Below are 8,511 nucleotides of genomic sequence, written 5' to 3' on the forward strand. Positions count from 1 at the left end.
AAAACCATCAGCGTGATGAACAGAAATACAGAAAAATCCTTTTTTAATAAACTAAATAAAAACTTTGGTAACAGAATCACAGAAGAAGAAGATCATGTTACATTTCCTGAGTTTTTTTTCCTGAGCTGTGGTGTGTGGGCGGTACTGGACCAGACCGGACCAGACCCAGACGGGCTCCCTGTGGGGACGGTACCGGACCCAGACCTGTCGGTTGGTGTTTCCGGGCAGCTGACCCGGTTAATGAGTCCAATTAGAGCAGCAGCTGTAAGTGATAGCAGTAATTCAGCCGGCAGACTGTTCCTGTTGTTCTTTGTTGCGCAGCTCCATTGTTTACCGTCGGCAACGGTAACAATAGTCTGGCCACGCGTCCACCCCCCCCCCCCACCCCACCCCCACACCTCCTGTGGCCCACTAATTATTCATAAATGCACATTTATGCAAATGTTGCGATAGATTAACCTCATTCAGTGATGTAAACAAGTCCTGGGTTGGGATTAAACTTTTTAAATTAGGCTGGTGTCTGGAAGTCTGGACCATATACTCTTACACCCCCCACCGCTCCCCATTTACATCCAGTAATCTGGGTTGAAAGTGCCGGAGGCCACGCCAGACAAACAAGCAGAGAAAGCGACAGTCTGTCTGCTGCCATTCGTTCTAATGGCTAATGATTAAACTGTAATACTGTAAGCAGCCTCGTGTCTGGCCGTGCTTCGCCGGCGTCACGCACGATGCAGCGCGTGCCGCCTCGCTCCATAAGCTCGCTGCATTATGCTAATTTAGCAGCTCGACCCGAGTGGACCATTAAACAGGTTTTGGTTTCCTCATGAATTCAATTAGCAACTTCCTGTTAGCTCGTCCTGCTCACCTGCAGCAAATACACTTTACCAAGCTGGTGTCGCCAACCTTTAACCCCAAAACCTGAAACATCCTGAAACATCCAGAAACATCCAGAAACATCCTGAAACATCCTGAAACATCCTGAAACATCCTGAAACATCCAGAAACATCCTGAAACATCCTGAAACATCTAGAAAACTCCTGAAACATCTAGAAAACTCCTGAAACATCCTGAAGTATCTAGAAACATCTTGAAACATCCTAAAACATCCAGAAACATCCGGAAACATCTAGAAACATCCGGAAACACCCTGAAACATCTGGAAACACCCTTAAACATCTGGAAAAATCCAGAAACATCTTGAAACATCCAGAAAAATCCAGAAACACCCTGAACCATCTGGAAACATCCAGAAACAGCTAGAAACATCTTGAAACATCCTGAAACATCCAGAAATACCCTGAAAGATCTAGAAACATCCTGACACATCTAGAAACATCCTGAAACATCCAGAAAAATCCAGAAACATCCAGAAACATCCAGAAACAGCCTGGAACCTTTAGAAACATCCCTAACATCCTGAAACATCCTGAAACATCTAGAAACATCCAGAAAAAAAAAAAAAATAATAATAATAAAAAAAAAATCCAGAAACATCCAGAAACACCCTGAAACGTCCAGAAACATCCTGAAACATCTGGAAACATCCAGAAACATCCGGAAACACCCTTAAACATCTGGAATCATCCAGAAACATCCTGAAACATCCAGAAACATCTAGAAACACCCTGAAACATCTAGAAACACCCTGAAACATCTAGAAACATCCTGACACATCTAGAAACATCCTGAAACATCTAGAAACACCCTGAAACATCTAGAAACATCCTGACACATCTAGAAACATCCTGAAACATCTTGAAACATCCAGAAAAATCCAGAAACACCCTGAACCATCTGGAAACATCCAGAAACAGCTAGAAACATCTTGAAACATCCTGAAACATCCAGAAATACCCTGAAAGATCTAGAAACATCCTGACACATCTAGAAACATCCTGAAACATCCAGAAAAATCCAGAAACATCCAGAAACATCCGGAAACATCCTGAAACATCTAGAAACATCCAGAAAAAAAAAAAATAAAAAAAAAAAATCAAATCCAGAAACATCCAGAAACACCCTGAAACGTCCAGAAACATCCTGAAACATCTGGAAACATCCAGAAACATCCGGAAACACCCTTAAACATCTGGAATCATCCAGAAACATCCGGAAACACCCAGAAACATCCTGAAACATCCAGAAACATCTAGAAACACCCTGAAACATCTAGAAACACCCTGAAACATCTAGAAACATCCTGACACATCTAGAAACATCCTGAAACATCTAGAAACACCCTGAAACATCTAGAAACATCCTGACACATCTAGAAACATCCTGAAACATCCAGAAACATCCAGAATCATTCAGAAAGAGATTATTGAAGAGAGCAACATCGTCATGGTTGAAGCTTGGCTGAATTTAATTTATATATTTTGTTAAGCCGTTTGTCCGAGGTTCATTTCTAAAAACTTCACACCACTTTAGATATCAGCAACGAAAACCCACGAAAAACCTTCGTGTTGATGACAAACACAAGACAAATATAAAAGTTTGTAACAAGAACTTTGATGAAATATAAAAAAAAATTATCAACAACGACAAAACAATCAAACTGATGATTAACTTTCTGAATTAAACTGTTTTAATTTAATTCAGCTCAGCTGTTGATGATTTCGTGAAATTATGAACGCCCCATCCCCTCCCCACCATCTTCCTTTCTATCTCTCCGTCCCTCTCTCCTCCTCCATCTGTCACACACACACACACACACACACACACACACACACACACACACACACACACACACAGAGAATTCCAGGACTGGTTGTTACCGATGAAGACTAAAAATAAACATGTTGTAAAATTTGACTCAAACAAAACAAACTTGCTGCAGAAGAAGACCATGAGGTGTGTCTGAAAGCCGGACATGAAGCTCATCAGTGGCACAGTGTGTGTGTGTGTGTGTGTGTGTGTGTGTGTGTGTGTGTGTGTGTGTGTGTGTGTGTGTGTGTGTGTGTGTGTGTATGTTAATAAGAGGAAAGTGTGTCAGGATTAACACAAACGAGGCTAAGAACAGATTGGAGGAGAGACCAAGAAGGAAATCGGTTTAACAAAATAAAATCAGGAATATTAAATTACAGTTAAAGACAAAGAAAATTCACCTTCAGTCAGACGTCGTCTCTGAACGTCTCTCAGGTGAAGTCTGGTTCACCTGGTTCATCTGAGTTTTATTGATCTGATTGAAGTTCATTAAAAACACGTGAAACAGTAAACTAGTGTTTTAATAAAGATGGATTTGAATGCAGGTGATGTGGTTTTATTTGTATTTGTTTTTGTTTACTGCTCTGACATCATTGGCATGTGATTATATTTTTATTTGTTTTTGTTTCCTGCTCTGACATCATCGTTGTGTGTTTCTGATGCAGCTTCGTCTTTTGTCTAATTCCTTTCATTTAAAATGTTCAATGCTCTTCTGTCTTTCAGCACTTTGATGGACTTCTGTTGAAATGAATGTGAAGTTTTAATGGAGGTTAATGAGAGTCCGTGAGGAGACCCCCCCCTCCCCCTCCCCCTCCCCCCAGTGTTTCCTCGATGTTTGCTCTGTAATCCTGCTCCTCCTAATCTGCTGTAAACTCTGTAGGTGCAGCTTTTTTTTTTGCTTCCATCTGACAAATCAAATCCTGCAACGAACCGGCCGAGTGTGCCACTGTATGTTATCTAACAACGGGGGGGGGGGAGTAATTTTGTTGATTACTGTCGTGAAGACAAAACCATATGGCTCCAAGCTCGCATGCTTCAGTAGAAAGCAGCGCGATAATCTACAAACTAAGATTTATCTACAGATTTCCATCTTGGTTGGTTTCAGACTGTAATCACAATAATAACAATAAATAATCTGTCAGGTTTTAATATCGGACTCATTGTTTCAATCAGACGCTTCTTCATCCTCACTTTCACTCACAAATCTCAGTTTTGATTCAGACCGATTCAATAAGTTGTTCTTTTCATGGAAGTTATTTTTACTGCCGGATGCGTTGCAGCGTCCACTTCCTGTTTCAGAGTTTAATTTACGGATTTCTGTAAGAGCAGTTTCTTATTTTATTTATTATTGTTTTGTTCAGTTTGAAATATGAAGCACAAGAAGGGAAAAATGTTGCTCAGAAAAAGAAAAAGAAATGCTGGAAAATATGTTTACACTGAAGTGGGCGGAGTCAGTTTCGTCTGCATTTTTCACACGTTACCAGCAAAAATGCCAAAACATTGCACAACCTTCAATAAGTGCAACATATTGCTAGCAAAGGGAAGCTAGCTACTAGCCAAGTGTTGCTAGCTCGTCATCACTCTAAAACGTTATAATACGACTCGAGAATGATGCTTTTTAAAAATGAATGTCATAGAATCCATTTTTAGAAAAAAAACAATTGGAGTTTACGGAACAGATCTTTACTTCTCCTGCAGTTCAGAGGGGGAGAGTGTGAGCCAGATTATTTTCTGCAGCTACAATAAACAGATGTTCCCTGAACGTCTTGCATACTATCAGTAGCTATACTGTTACTGCAGCTCAACTAAGACGGATTCGTTGAGCCCAGAAATTAGAGAGAAAAGAGAGAAATATTCTGATGACAATTTATTTCAGCTCAAACGGAGTCACTGAGATTTATTGGTGCGTAAATGTAGGAAAATGTATATTAAAATGAAAACGTGTCGGTGTGGATGTAGACAAGATGTTGAGATTTGATAACGAGACATTATTAAAATAAATCGACCTTTTTGAAGTTCAGTTTTGAGACCTCAAGCTTTCTGTTTTCTCTCATTTGTTTGTAATAACAATGATAATAATGATAAAAATATCCCTGCTGATCCTGGATTTTAAAAAACGGGCTGAAAATGTAATTATGGAGATGTAAGATATGATTTAACATAATAACAACTTAACAAACGTGAGGTTGAGCCGCAGCATCAAACTGAAAACGGTGTGTTTTCCTGGAGGACGCTGCTGAAGTGATCAATAATCCTTCAGGATCAGCGCTGCCTTCAGGGTCCGTGACACTCTGCCTGTCAATAACACCCAAATTAAGCAAATTGCAGGCGAAAGAGAAAAACAATCATTGTTGGAGCGCAGCGATCAGATGCTCCTTCATCTCTTCATATTCACTACTGATCTCATTGTAGCCTCCAATCCAAGTTAGCAGGGATTATCTGCTGCGGCGGCATTAAGAGGCGGATAACCGCAGTTTGGAGGCCGTTAATCTGGCAGCATGTTAATGAATCTTGTAGTGGATTGCTTAAATTAAAAGCAAATATCAACAGTCATTTGGCTAAAGGAGCCTGCGAGGCCGACCTCAATAATAATGCATTAAGTGATTTGAGTCGCCGGGTCGTTGCAGTAATCATGTGATGTGAGTGAAAAACAATAAAATGAACAGGTTATCAGGAAATTAAGGCGCAGAGAGGAAAACAGGTTTCTGGGAAGATACCAACAGGACTTTATTCACCTGCAGGGATCTTTGGACGTTTCGGCAACGACCAGCTGACTCTTCCCGCTCATACCAACACAATTTATGTACACGTGTAAAATATACGTATGAAATTTGATCAAATTAAAATGAGAGACGTCTTTATTGGTGGTTTTAATGTTTTCAGGATGTTGATATCTCAGGAACGGCGGGAGGGACGTTCTGTAAATTTGGCACAAACATTCACTTAAAATCGACGATGAAACTATTAGATTTGGGTTATCATAGGTCAAAGGTCAAGATCGCAGTGACCTCACGTTTGTCACATTCTTGTGAGGTTTTTTTCTTTCTCAGAAATGCTACGAGGTAGTTTCTTCAAATTTGGCACAAATGTTGATCTAAAAGATGAACTATGTTGATTTTGATGGTCAAAGGTCAAAGGTCACTAAGATTTGTCCATCCCATCCTCTTCTGATCTAGTTCTGTCTCTGGGTCCAGTTTTTGTTGTTTTTTTGTCCCATCTGTGTTTTTTATGTCTGGTTCTGGTTCTGGTTCTGGATAATAAAAAATCTCGGTGATCCGGCTCTAAATAAACTGAAACACTGCAGAACATTTTAATGTTTTCTTTTGTTCCGAAACTAATGTCATCATCTTAAAAACTTTGGACTGTTTTTTTTGGACTGGTGTTCCAGTTCCACAACTTGGTTTTGGGACCACTTTCAAATAGACTGAAATAAAAGCAGCACATATATCTGCCATGTCCTCGGTAGATGCTCGTGCGTAAAACTTAGATTATCCTCGTTCATCTGGAGTTCACAAGTGTCCTGACCTGGAAAATGAAGCTCTTGAAGAGTCCGGCTCCACATATGGCGGTGCCTTCTTCCACAGGGTCAAAGGTTAAACAGTTCCTGGTGAGGATAAATGGGATCTTCGATAATCCTTGTGGCTCTCCTCAAGTACGCTTCATGGAATAAGTCATGGAAAGACGTTCCTATGATGTTTTTAACGCTGTTCCTCAGATTTCTGTGTTTTGTATCTTTGCCGTGCTGAAGATGATTTAAACCCTCAACGGTCCAAATCTGTCCAGTGAGCGTCTCAGGAGAAGTTTGGATTGAAGGGGGAAATGATCAATTAAACAAACACTCCAAGCTTTAATTAAAAATGTACTCGTGTATGTGACAGGAAGGTCGATAAATTAAAAAGACAAGAGGACCCAGAGTTGATCCATGAGGAACTCCAAACCTCATATCAGCAAATAAAGACATAAAATCATTCATATAAATATGGAATTGTCTGTTTTCGCCATCTGACCAGCACATTTAAGGGTTAACTGATAAATGTTTAATCTTTCTGCAGACAAAATCGTCGTGACTCCTCAAACCGAGCTGAGTCACTTCCTGCTTGTGAAGGTAAAAAAAAAAAAAAGTCCTTGCCGTGGCCTTTGACCTCTGAGAGATCTAAAATGATGTGAAAGTTGAGCTTTGATTTGATTCAGGTTGTGTTTGATCAGCTTTGCTGCCACTTCAATCGTGAGCAGCAGATTGCCTGCAGGGTTTAACATTTCACGGCGCTGATATTAGAGGTCAGCGGGCTGTAAAACAATATGTAATCTAACAACCTCACAGTCAATCTGTGTTTAACAGCATCTCACAAATATGTTTTCTGCAGCCACATGATTAATCTCAGGATTCATTTTCACAGAGCTCCCCTTAAACAGGTTCTTTTAAATGTCATTTAAGGTCGTTTTTACATGAAGCTCTACTTTCAGAGCGATTTACTTCGACAACGTTTTATAAAAATATCCCTTAATGAACAAACATGGAAGAAAACATGAAATCAAAACAAGACTTTAGTGTTAATCTTTTGTCCAAGTTTGATTTTCTCTTAATCAAATGTTCCAACTCAAATCAAATCAAATGAAAATGTTATTTATATTATTTTGTGAATCAGTGCTGCTTTTTCTGGTTACAATTCAGTTTCACATATTTATAAGACAAAGGAGGGTTTGTTTTTTATAGTCTTTTACTGTCGTGTTGTGTCTCTTGGTCTGTCAGGTACGACTCCGTTTCCAAAAAAGTTGGTACGTTTTGTAAAATGGAAATAAAAAACAATCTGATGATTTGCAACTTACATTAACCCATATTTGATTTAAAATTTAGACATGGTAGAGTTTTAACCTGCATTGGTGGATGCAGCGATGAACTGTGTTCACAGACGATGGTTTTCAGAAGAGTTCCTGATTATTTGTGGTTGTTTTGTCTCTTTGTGGTTGTTTTGTCTCTTTGAGGCTGTTTTGTGTCTCTGTGTTGTTGGATGTTGTTTCCAGCTGAGCTACCTCGGAGGAGGATTAGCTGCTCGGACTTCTTTCATTGTTTCAATCTATTTTAAACACCAGGTCCAGATTAGCCGTCAGAGTCAGAGTGCATCAAATAAAGAAAATTGCATTAAATTATCCCATTAAAATTATTATATTTCTGCTCCAACATTATATAATGAAACTAAGTGGTTTTACTCATTCATCCCTCTCAGCCCTCATCAGCGGAGCCGCTCAGAGGAGGAAACAGGATTGTTATAAAGCAGCATGAAGAGTTCTGCAGGTTTTACTGCTGCAGACCCAGAGAGGACCAGAGTCCACCAGGGACCACCAGGGACCACCGAGGACCACCGAGGACCACCAGGGACCACCGAGGACTAGCGAGGACCACCAGGGACCACCAGGGACCACAGAGGACCACCAGGGACCACCAGGGACCACCGAGGACCACCGGGGACCACCGAGGACCACCAGGGACCACCGAAGACCACCAGGGACCACCGAGGACCGCCAGGGACCACCAGGGACCACCAGGGACCACCGAGGACCACCGAGGACACCAGGGACCACCAAGGACCAGCGAGGACCACCAGGGACCACCGAGGACCACGATGGACCACCAGGGACCACCGAAGACCACCAAGGACCACCGAGGACCAGCGAGGACCACTAGGGACCACCAGGGACCACCGAGGACCAGCGAGGACCGCCAGGGACCACCGAGGACCACCAGGGACCACCAGGGACCACCGGGGACCACCGAGGACCACGATGGACCAGGGTCCACCAGAGTC

Source organism: Embiotoca jacksoni, unplaced genomic scaffold (assembly GCF_022577435.1).
Source record: "Embiotoca jacksoni isolate LCO1_2020_lvr unplaced genomic scaffold, fEmbJac1.0.p SCAF_70, whole genome shotgun sequence".
Taxonomy (NCBI): domain Eukaryota; kingdom Metazoa; phylum Chordata; class Actinopteri; family Embiotocidae; genus Embiotoca; species Embiotoca jacksoni.